At 40.4% G+C, this 12,366-nt stretch overlaps 1 protein-coding gene across 4 annotated transcripts in view; it reads left to right on the top strand.

The window, feature by feature from the left end:
- ANKRD33B (ankyrin repeat domain 33B) overlaps positions 1-12,366 on the top strand; it is a 34,729-nt gene that overhangs the window by 2,607 nt on the left and 19,756 nt on the right. The gene's annotated exons all lie outside the window — the stretch shown is intronic.

Below are 12,366 nucleotides of genomic sequence, written 5' to 3'. Positions count from 1 at the left end.
AAGACTTCAGTCAGTGGCGTAGCGTGGGGGGTGCAGGGGGGCCCGGCCGCACCGGGCGCAACATCTGGGGGGTTGGGTCAGGGGGCGCAAATCCACGGGTTAGGGGGCGCAAATCTACGGGTTAGGGGGCGCAAATTACTTGCCTTACCCCGGGTGCTGACAACCCACGCTACGCCACTGATTTCAGTTATCCCCAGGGTAAAAAAAAAAGGGGGGGCACATTACAGTGGTACCTTGGGTTACATACGCTTCAGGTTACACACTCCGCTAACCCAGAAATAGTGCTTCAGGTTAAGAACTTTGCTTCAGGGTGAGAACAGAAATTGTGCTCCAGCAGCGCGGCGGCAGCAGGAGGCCCCATTAGCTAAAGTGGTGCTTCAGCTTAAGAACAGTTTCAGGTTAAGAACGGACCTCTGGAACGAATTAAGTACTTAACCCCGAGGTACCACTGTATCTACCTGGCCGGGGCCTCTGCTTGGCTCTGCAAGGCCCTGCTTCTGGGCCCCTATCTTGTAGCCAACCCATGGTTCAAAATCAAACTGTAGTTTAGGCAGGCCTGCCTTTGGCCTTTTATAATGTGCCCCTGTCACAGAGGTGCAGATCACAAGTAAAAGCCGCAACTGGCAAGGCCTAGCCTTCCTTTGTCCTCTTAGCAGCCTGAGTCCCAAGTCCCAAGGCTCTCTCCCAAGGACAGCCCATTTCTTTCAGCTGCCTCGTCTCCTTGGTGGCTATTTCCTTTCCCTCCCTCAACATAGCTTACTCAAGTGTGAGCAAGGTCAAGATTTTGCTGCAAACCGCTCTGATGTTTTTTCTCCCCTTAAAAAAATACAAAGCAGTATGGAAAGGAAGTGAAGAATAACATTTTTTTCCACCGTCCTGTTTCTCTTTTCTCCCAGTTTACTTATTCTCTGCACCCGTTTTTCAACCTTTAGTCTCTCTGTCCCTTATATTCTCTGAACACTAGGACCTCTTCCTAATCCTTAGCTCCTCTATGAGGCTGTAATCCCAGACAAATGGACAGCTTTCCCTTACTTGCAAAGCTACTGTATACTATTTATTTCCCTGAGCAAGTTCTGTCTATGCCATTCCACCAGCTCAGCCAGTCCCTTTCAGAAGTTTTACCACCACACGGTCAATACAGTATAGATGGGGTAAGTAGAAAACACCACGAGGTGATCTTTTAAAAAATCTTAAACAGTTTCACGGATTCAGTATACATTGCTTTACTTTTTACATGTTATGATTATCATGAAAAGGCTTTTGCGGACAGCTTCCACCGAGGCTGTAATAATGTCTAGTATCAGTCCCTGATTTGTATATCCTCACCCCAAAGGCCATCAATAAAGGGTGTTACACCTACATCATATTTTGCCAAATTTTGTCAAATACCTTGCACTTTTTTCTTGTAACTTTATTTACCCACTTCCCTGCCTTGGATGTTTGACATTCTGTATGGACAGCTCCTGGTGCTGGGGCTTGAAATGCAGTGGGATACCAGGATCTGCAGGATCTGATTTCTTTCTGCAGGGCCTGTAAGACAGAATTGTTCCGCCTGGCCTTTGGCTTGGAATCAACTTGATCCCCTCCCCCCTTTCCTTTTTCCTTTCTCTTTTCTCTTTCTGTGATGGAACTCCTATTTGGGGACTTCCCTGGCTTTTTTCTGGCCCACGTAGGACCAGTCTGGATAGTTGGCCTTGGTGAAGACTTGTCATTTTCATCCCCCCAAAAGTTTTTGATTTGAGTTCCTACTGAAATGAGGCTGCATTTTTAATGTTTTAATGTCGTATTTGAATCTTGTTTTCAAGTTGTATTTCAATCAATTATTTTTATACCTGGTGTCAGCCGCCCTGAGCCCGGTCTTGGCTGGGGAGCCACTTTTAGACAGACGTATCATCATCTCAGTTCTTTTCAGGTGGAAAATAGTTGGGCCTAATCTCCCACTTCCTTTTTACCCTACTATGACACGTCCCACTTCCTTCAAAACTATCTCACTTTTTCCTCCCGCTTTGAAACAACTTTCAAAAACATCCCATATCCCACCGGTATTTTCTCTTGCTTTGAAAATATCCCTCTTTCTTCAGAAACGTTGTTCTTCTCTTTCTTTTTCCCACTTTGGGCACTGCATGTGTTTCTATGCAGATACTATTTTCCATTGCTGGTGATGCTGTTCGGATGATGAAGTAGCAAGTAAACAGAAGTAAAAGGGATAATTTCCAGTAATCTCCACGTGTTAAACATAATATGTAGATTGGTCCTTACAATCTAGGAGATGCTTTAATAATTGAAACAACTGATATTTATCACATAAATGGATTCCCTGTTTTGATAAAGTTTGGCCTGAATACACCTGCTGTTTTACACTAACAGCTAGCTAAGAAGTGCAGTTTGACTTGCTAGTGGTGATCATGCTTCTAAGATAATGAAGTGAACACCTTGATTCTCTAGCCTTTTGTGGTCAATCTTATGTGCCATCAGTAATGAAATGTTTCTCAAATATTTCCCACATAAAATTGATAAGGTACTATTATCCTCTAATCTGTAGTGGCTTTAGCACACAAAAAAATTATTAGGCAAACTGGGCCACAGTAGATTAAGATACCATGCTTCACACCTAGTTGAACAGGTAAAGGTGTATGTATGTGTGCACGTGCAGCAGAGATTTCACACCTTTTAGACTAGTCTTTAATCCTCTACCCTGGATGGTGAGTATACTATAGAGGGATGTGTTCATGGGTATATAATACATGTTATAGTATCCCTGTCTATTCGTTTCCTATACACTCATCAAGGATTACCGTATGTTGACAAAGGGAGAGAATGCAACTACAAAAGTCCCCAGCCACCCCCAGTCCTTATAATCATTTATTACAAGACTTTCCACACCACCATTACTGCCAAGGAAATTTTTGTTCTACTGTATTGATATCTGTACCACATGTCCTCAGATACTCACTCCATCTCCACTCGCAGCCTATGCATTAAAATAACTTTAGGTGTTGTGCTCTATTCATGCAGAAGTCCTATCAGAGACTCCTGACAGCACTTTCTAAGTGGTCCTATAATATGTATTCTTGTAGTAGCAGCCAGTGGAGCTGCACTGCTCTCCCACCTTCCCAATCCCACATATCTATGCCTCATATCAAGAGGGGGAGAGGCAAGGCAGTGGTTTGATGGGGTCCGGGGCCAGGAGCAGATCTAATCCAATATTCCTGTGCTGCACTTGCGCCAAGCTCCTGCTACCTTGCTCCTCTGTCTCTTGGTAGGTGATAGCAACACACACCATTGGAAAAATAGGACTGCAGGCTTTGTTACAGCTATGAGTACAAATTTTAATATATGAACTATTGCAGGACTTCTCAAACTTTTTGTCCCCAGAGCCCAGCTGAGATAGCTAAAAATTACTGAGGCCCACCAGTCACAAAAGGGTGGTGCAGGGACAGTCAGTCTCAAGATGAGGCAGTTTGACATACTCAGCTTGCATTTAAAGACATAATTTTCTACTGATGTCTAATTCGTCTTTAGAAATTGCTAAATTCTTTGCTACAGCATTTTCCTAGTGTCAAGGAGTACCATAGCTCAGGCTTCCACAACTTAAACACAGACATTTGCTGTGGAGGTATTGTGACTCAACCTTCCCTTTCCTGGCAGAATTTACTGATCTAGAAGCTTTAAGGAGAAAATATTTTCTTTTATATTTTTCCCTTCCTGCTCTCATATGTCCCCCAACCATTTTTACTCATCTCCAATAATATATTCTCCCATTCTCCTTTCACACTCAGGTTGTACTTTATTCCATTCTCCCCACAACCAGCCAGTTTCTTTCAGCCTTCCTCCCTGATACTTTAAATTCACATCTTCCTTCTATAACAGCTTTCCTTTCTTATCCTCCTTTTCCATTCTCTGTTTGATAAATATGATTATATTAACCTTTTGTCTCATTTTTTCACCTCCTCTGGCCTTTTCCTCTCAGAAGAAGGAGACCCTGAACAAATCTGTTTCTTGGCCACCTTTACTCTGGTCAAGGAGTCACTAGTGCTGGCACTGGTCCAGCCAAAAGACTGGCAAGACTAGGGAGTGGGGAAGGCAGGCAAGGAGGCCATGGGCAGGCTGTGATAAAGAGGACCACCTCAAAGTCACCCAAGGCCCTTTTGAGAGACACAGAACTATGACATATGTATATCATGAACATGGACGTATTATTGTTTTGTTTCAAATGCTGTAAACTACTCTGTTTTGGAAAAGGCAGTATAAAAATCTTGAACATATACAAGTACCTAAATATTATGGGTACAGTCCAGCCAGAGATTTCTGTGCCATTGATTTTATTGGGAGAATCAACTGTGTGCTTAACTGTCTTATCATTGAAATTAGTTGTACCCAAAATTGCTTACACTAGAATGGGATGTGTCATATATGTGCATTCATGCATTTTGTGGGTACAGATGCTAGTTCATGCATAGAGGTAAGCATATACTTACGTGTATATTCTATTGCTAATTTAAAATAACAATGTCAGAAGGCTATTAAGATGACTGGGTAAATTTAATAATTCATAAATAATTTAAATTTAAAAACTCTAATATTGCATCAACATTTTTAATACAAGAGAAAATTAGTGCTGAAATATAGTTTTGCTTTTATACTCAGTACTTGTTTGTAGTTTTCCCCTGATACTGGGGTCATTCATTTGAGCCTTTAATTTTTCCTATAGTAAAGGTAAAGGTACCCCTGCCCGTACGGGCCAGTCTTGACAGACTCTAGGGTTGTGCGCTCATCTCACTCTAGAGGCCGGGAGCCAGCGCTGTCCGCAGACACTTCCGGGTCACGTGGCCAGCGTGACAAGCTGCATCTGGCGAGCCAGCGCAGCACACGGAACGCCATTTACCTTCCTGCTGGTAAGCTGCTAGGTTGGCAGGTGCTGGGACCGAATGACGGGAGCGCACCCCGCCGCAGGGATTCGAACCGCCGACCCTGCGATCGGCAAGTCCTAGGCGCTGAGGTTTTACCCACAGTGCCACCCACGTCCCATTTTTCCCATAGTAAATGGGAATAATTCACTTTTTGAAGGGTGATGCTGTATGTTCTGTATTAAAACACACAGAGTTGTTGCTAGGCTTTTTTTTAACATGAATGCTGAATTCTGAAGTTGCTTCAGCAGCTGGGTGCTAAACATAAGCCTATGAAGCAATACACTAGAGAGGAGCACAGAAATATCAGAATCTCATAGGTATACATTATTTTGCTCACTAACCAAGCAAACAAGAACCTATTGCAACCCATTATAAGCACACATCAAACAACAAACTTGTCATAGAAATGAGAGTTCATTCCAGCTATTGAACAAAACTGTTGATGAAACAGGGTAGGATTTTCAAAAGGAATTAAATCTTTTGGAGAGCTTCAAAAATAAAGACCCTGGAATAAACAGAGAAAAGCTGTGTTGCATGCAACACTGATCTCTTTTTTTTGTATGTTCCATCTGTACTGTTTGAGGTACTCCACACTGAATTATATAATCAAGACTATGTCTCATCTGCAATTCTATACTTGGGGAAATTGTCCTCGGCTACTAAAACATGATCTAAAATAAGTAGGATTTAATTGCTGGTAAATTGATTATAGCACTCATACTAAAAATAAATTCTTAATAGAGTGTAAATAGAGACTGTATTCTTAAGGATTTAGTTAAATTGACCAACATGCCCCTTTTGGGATTTTTTTTTTTTTAATTCATGTGGGCAAAGTCCAATAATATTGAAGAAGTATTCAGTATTGTAGTAGACCAAGGATTGAAGTGCCTCGTAAAAATACACCCTAGAGGGCTAATTCACACAGTGATGTACATTACATAGCCTACTGTTATACTTACCCTACTTCTCTGAGCAGTGAGAGAGGTTTCCTGGGTGTGGCAGTTATGTAGGCTTGGTTTCCTTTGTATAGTAGTCATTTGAGTCTTTTGGCCTTTAATGATATTTGAATTTATTTGCAAAAATATAAATTGAACACAGTTGGAGACAAATAGCTAAAACATTACAGCACCAAAATCTGTTGCCATATATCAGATCTCCAGAGAGTCAGCCGATACCCCAAAATGTTTATGTAGCTGACAAAAACCCAAGGCAGTACTCCCTCCCTTTCTCTGTCACTCTACAATTCAAAAATAGCAAATTAAGTAGGTAGGGGAAATATGCCTTTCTATCCCACTTAGAAATTTTTGGGAAGCAACCAGCTAGCAATCTCCCTAGCAAAATATGTACCTGAAAACATGTCACCAAATACTGGGAATTTTCAGCATCTTCAAAGCATCTTATCTAGACCTCAGATTTTACAACCCCATCATCTAGTATGCCCAGTACTAGTGGTGATTAAACTCCCCTTGGCTTGATTTCTCTCATTGGGTTCAGCAAAGCAAACTATTACTCCCAAAACGGAAATTAGCTTGTTCTTCCCTGAGCCCAGTTCTGAAATTCAGATCCCATCGTGCTTCTGTGATGCAATCAGTGAGAGCCTCACTTTATTAAACCCTAGGTATCCTGAGAGATCCTGCCCTGCCACATCTTAACTTCCCACTAGACCAATTATGGTGAAGAAGCCATTCTGTGGCGCCTCCCTCCTTTCCTTGGACCTTGAACTCTGCATAAAGTGTGTATCAGGTAATTTACAGGGAACTCCATTGTCCATGTTACAGAAACACCCTTTAAATCTATGTTTACTGGTATACCTGGCACCTGACTGCTGTTGCAGTTACATAGGCACCAGATAAGATGATAGGTCCACAGTGATACCTCCTTGCTGTTGCTGAGAAGAGAAGTAATGCTGGAACAGAGTTCAGGGGCTCACAGGGGATTGGCGGATTTATGGGGTATGAAGTCCCTAACAAGCTCTGTTGGTCCAAATTTTGGAATTGGGCTTGTGAAAAAAACAAGCTATTCCCCAGTTTTGGAGATAATACCTCAATTTGCCAGGCCGAGTTCTGAACTGCATGAAAATTTCTATGCAAAGGTTTAGATGATTAAACAAATAACTTTTCTTAGAAAAAGAATGCATTTACACAAGGATATTCATCTCCCAATAAGTGCAAATTTAAATGAATGAAATCTGAAATAGCTCTCAAAGATCAAATACCACAGACAGAATTTCCCCATTACCCCAAGGACCTTTCAAATGGTGGCAGGACACACTGTACAGTGGTCATCATCAAGCATTGATTGATAAAACATCAATATGTGTTTTCCCCCTCTACTAGACTAAAAATTTACATAAGCAATATTTTATACCATCCCAGGTGTAGAGATATGTCATAAAGTACCCAAATGTGGAGGGGCGCTGGGTGGCACCGTGGGTTAAACCACAGAGCCTAGGACTTGCCGATCAGAAGGTTGCCGGTTCGAATCCCCGCGAGCTCCCGTTGCTCGGTCCCTGCTCCTGCCAACCTAGCAGTTCGAAAGCATGTTAAAGTGCAAGTAGATAAATAGGTACCGCTCCGGCAGGAAGGTAAATGGCGTTTCCGTGCGCTGCTCTGGTTCGCCAGAAGCGGCTTAGTCATGCTGGCCACATGACCCGGAAGCTGTACGCCGGCTCCCTCGGCCAATAAAGCGAGAGGAGCGCCGCAACCCCAGAGTCAGTCACGACTGGACCTAATGGTCAGGGGTCCCTTTACCTTTATCCAAATGTGGATAGGAACTAGACTAGTTTTTTTTCCATTTATGTTGTCTCCCAAGCAAGAAGTGAGAATTATATTCTATAGTTGGATTATCTAGGCTCATAATAGTTTATTCTGAGGTTCTCTCCACTTCACCTAGAGCTTTTTATCTGCATTACCCTTGGGAAATTTTGCTGTCTTGTTTCACATGTCACACTTTTTTTGACTGGCATTAACTTGATCCAGCAGAACACATTGTTTAAAAAGTAGCTAGCTCTTGTGCTCACTGTCATAGCTGACCTATTTTTGTAAAATATAATGGAAACAACTGTGTACAGTAACTTAATTCAGGAATCCCTCCCTCTCCCCCCGAAAAAATATTCAATATGTGACCCACTGTTAATGTAGACTTTGCATTTAAATTGGCATACTCTTTTAAAGACCAAACAGTTAAGAGATTTTTGCAACTTTCACTCCACGTCATAATAAAGAATAATTAAGAACCATATGAAGATTAGAGCTGCATATTTTGTGTTGTCACATCTGGGTGCAAATTAGTAATTATATCAATTGTTAAAACCACAATGTGGAAAGATTCATTTTTTCAAGTTATTTTGTTTTTTCTCATGGGAAACAATTCAAAACTACTCTGTGAAAATCAGACTTATTCAGTTTTCTTTGCAAATTCCCACCATTTCTAAGTTCTTTGAAGTTCAGATGCATTTTGTGGGGAAGAGCCAAAATGTATTCAATCATATTATGTGTTGCAGATGAACCTTCATTGTGGCATACTAGATTTTTTGTTTATGTACCATACAATGCCTCCTATTTAATTATACCCATGACTGAAGTCTCTGAGGTCTCCATGTGAATGAAAAGCTGAAAGCCGTGTATGATGATAGGTATCTATAGGGATGTAGGATTTATGTGAGTAGAATTGTGTTTAAATAAGTAGGAGTTCTGACTGCATTTGTACTGCAGAATTCGGCTTCTAAAATTTTGGATTGCTGCAGGATTGCAATAAACACCTTGTGAATCAGTTAGGCTGCACATCCTTTTTTTAAGTAGTTGGTGGAGGACACTGAAATTAGTGTTTAAAAGAGTAAAATAAAAGAGTGTTTTAAAAAAATGTATGAAAATAAATCCTGACAGAATCCTCAGCAATATAAAATGCATAGTTTAGTACTTAATAGCCTGGTCCTCTACATCTGCTATCAGTGCTATCAGTGTTTTTTGCCACTGGAAATGAAGCAGCATCCTATGCTTAGTTCATAGTACTTAAGAGAAAAATACAAGAATTTGTAAACATTTCCACTTTGGGTAATTGTGTCAGTCATGCTGTTATAGCAAGAGTAGTCAGTGTTGGGTCCCCATGATATTACTTAGATAAATAAAACAAGCACAGGGTACAGTGGTGCCTCACAAGACGAAAAGAATCCGTTCCGCGAGTCTCTTCGTCTTGCGGTTTTTTCGTCTTGCGAAGTAAGCCCATTAGCGGATTAGCGCTATTAGCAGTTTAAGGGCTATTAACGGCTATTAAAGGCTTAAGGGATTAGCGGATTAGCTGCTAAAAGGCTATTAGCAGCTTAGCGCTTTAGAAAAAGGGGTTGGGGAGCGAAAAAACCCCTCAAGAATCGCAAGACATTTTCGTCTTGCGAAGCAAGCCGATAGAGAAATTCGTCCTGCGAAGCACCTCTGAAAACGGAAAACCTTTTCGTCTTGCGGGTTTTCCTTCTTGCGAGGCATTCGTCTTGCGGGGCACCACTGTATTAGGTCTACTATGTACATAGGTTTTAATATGTCTTTCTGTGCAAAATTATAGCATTTTCCTTCTTAGTGTAGGAGTAGCCAAAGTATGGCAGCTTCCAGGCAAAAAATGTCATGTCAAAACAGTCTTTGCTTTGCTGCTTCCCCCGCTAAATGCTGGAATCAAGAAAACATGGGACGAATAATTGGCAGAATCACTGTCTGTGGGAATTGAAGGCTTGGCAGTACAGTAATGAGAAACTGCAGCAGCACATTTACTACCTAGGGATTGCTAAGGGAGGGAGAACTGGGATGGAGGACTGGGATGGCTATGAGCAGAGGGAAGGAGCTATGCAAAGGGAGATACAGTGGCAGATGCTGTGGGGGTATGGAAATGGTTGAGGTAGATGCTGTAGCAACAGAGCCTGTGGTTTTCACCTTAATAATACTTTAGCCTTAGGAGAACCTTTGTCTGTTACTGTTGAGTTAGTCATAACACTCAGAATTAACATATCCATATATGTGAGTGTTGGGATCACCTGCTAAAATTATTATTTAAGTCTTGGGCAATATATTTGGCACCATAAGGAACAGTCCTGTTTTATGTTTAAAACATCATTCCCAAAGTCCAGTGGACTGCTTTTCCTTACAGTAGCTCCCGACAGTTCGGCAAACATATTTTTGTGTACATCTGACACAGATGTATCTCAGATGTATCATTGAAAAGATACTGATATGGGAGTTAAAAATCATGCAATTAAAAAACTATTAATGACTTATTTTTACTATTCTGACTGCCCACGTACACAATGGACAAATACCCAAGAGGAAGAAAATTGTGGTTTTTTTTAAATTGAATGGAGAGTTCACAGAGATAGAGAACCTTTTGCACATTTATGCATGTTGTTCCATTACTGAGCCACAATTCTGGCCTTGCCTACTCAGTGAGTGGCACTATTTAAAATAAACATTTCAGTAAATTTTGCTTAAACCATATCTTAAAGTGGGAGCTCTGTCCATTAGTAATATCATTCACAGGAGAATAATCAGAACAATGTAAGATAATATAGTAATTTGGACATTCATACCTCTTTAAGAAATACATACAGCAGATTACCAAGATCTGAAACTAAGCATGCAATTTTATAGCAAAATTGTGATGTTGCATGTGTACTTTATGATTTGAAAAAGCAGTGTTAAGAGATGCAAAAACATTTCAATATTTACATTTTTTTTGTAACCCTTAACAGTTTTATATTGTATTTTGGAGTGTTTTATTTTGACTGCTATTGAGATGACAATACTACCATTATGCAAAAAAGGATTGGATAAGTATGGTGTTTTCAAACAGAATGTTTATATAAATATAACTAAATATAGAGATTTGTGAAGAAATTATAATTTGTTTCTGTACCACTGGCAAATAAATAGACCACAGGCAATAATTCAGGGCCAGTGATGAACTTAAATTGAACAAAAAGGGGACAAAAATTCTCAGTTTAAACTGTACAAAATTAATTGCAGCAATTCTTATACACAACACTGGGTTTAATAAATACTTCTGTACACTAACTTCTCCAGTGTTATCAGCTTTGGATCTATTCCCCATCAAAAAAGTGGAGCTCTTGGATCTATTCCCCATCAAAAAAGTGGCAACCATCTGCTGGGTGAGATGCATACTTGTATATATCTTTTAAGCTTTGTTTACTAAATATAAATCAAATAAACATGCAAAATCATATCTCCGTTGATTTTAGGGCAATGGATTGTAACCCCTGTGTAAGTGAGGAGACACTTGTATATGTGTTCTTAGAAGTAAGACCCACCCTAAGTAAATTAAAAAATGTTACACATTAATACCTGATTTTGAATACTGGAATTCAATTTTATTTATAAATTAACATAAATCAATGTCTTTTGATGAACTGTAATCTTGCTGGTATGATCAGTTTTGCTGATTAGCTACAAAGTGGATGAAATAAAGTCGTAATTTAGGCAGCCCATACTAGAAAAAATATTATTCCTTTTCATGTTCATATTAGAAACACTGATGACTTTCATAAAAGCATTAAAGTGTTTTCTGGAAAATACATGAAACAAAGTGAGTGCATTCAAATTAACTCTGAAAACTGATTTTAAAAGGATTCAAGAGGACTGTCATACACACTTTGCCTTCTCCATCAAAGTAGTTATTGAAGAGATGGGTTAGTTTAGAGTCTCGGTAACGGACCATCTTATTGGTTTGATTCTCCCACAGAGCTTCAATACAGGTCCTCAGCATCATCATTGTTGTTGTTGTTGTTTAGTCGTTTAGTCGTGTCCGACTCTTCGTGACCCCATGGACCAGAGCATGCCAGCATCATTATCATTAGGCACTGATTAAGTATCAGCATCATTAGGGACTGATTAATATTCCGTGCTTCCTGTTGTCTGTTCCCTTCCGCTTTGGTTCTGTTTGTTTTCCCACTCCATACTAAGTCAACCAAATATAACTGGCTCAAGGTTATCAGCTCTCTATCCTGTTGAACATTATCCCCACTTGTATCAAGTGGCACCTGTGGGCCAGTTTGATCAGGAACATACTATGGAAATGGCTGGATTCACAATTGAGTGTTTGCAATGTGCCTCTTCTTTTGGCCTCTCCAGAAGACTTCAAAAGCTTCCTCCGTGGATTTGACTCCCACCTCCGTGCATCCTGCAATGTACATATTGTGGTTCTGATCCTTGTGGAAAATTTTGGACTGGGGAAGTTTTGGTTTGATGGGGTCAAAGGGGCCTTCATCCAAAAGGTCATAGATGTAGTTGTTATAGATCTCAATGTTGGAGACAAACACACTGTAACATTATCTTCATCAACTTCTTCTACTTTGCAGTTGTCTTAGACATTGATCATATCAGTTATTTCAGGGTCAATTTGCCACCAGTTGCTAGATGGAGTTTTTGGAGTCTGAAAAGCTTCTAGTTTCTGACGTTCAAGT

Source organism: Podarcis tiliguerta, assembly GCF_965153285.1.
Source record: "Podarcis tiliguerta genome assembly, chromosome: 7".
NCBI classification, from domain to species: Eukaryota; Metazoa; Chordata; class Lepidosauria; order Squamata; family Lacertidae; genus Podarcis; species Podarcis tiliguerta.
Note: the sequence above shows the minus strand (reverse complement) of the source record. Positions and strands in the feature narration are given on the sequence as shown.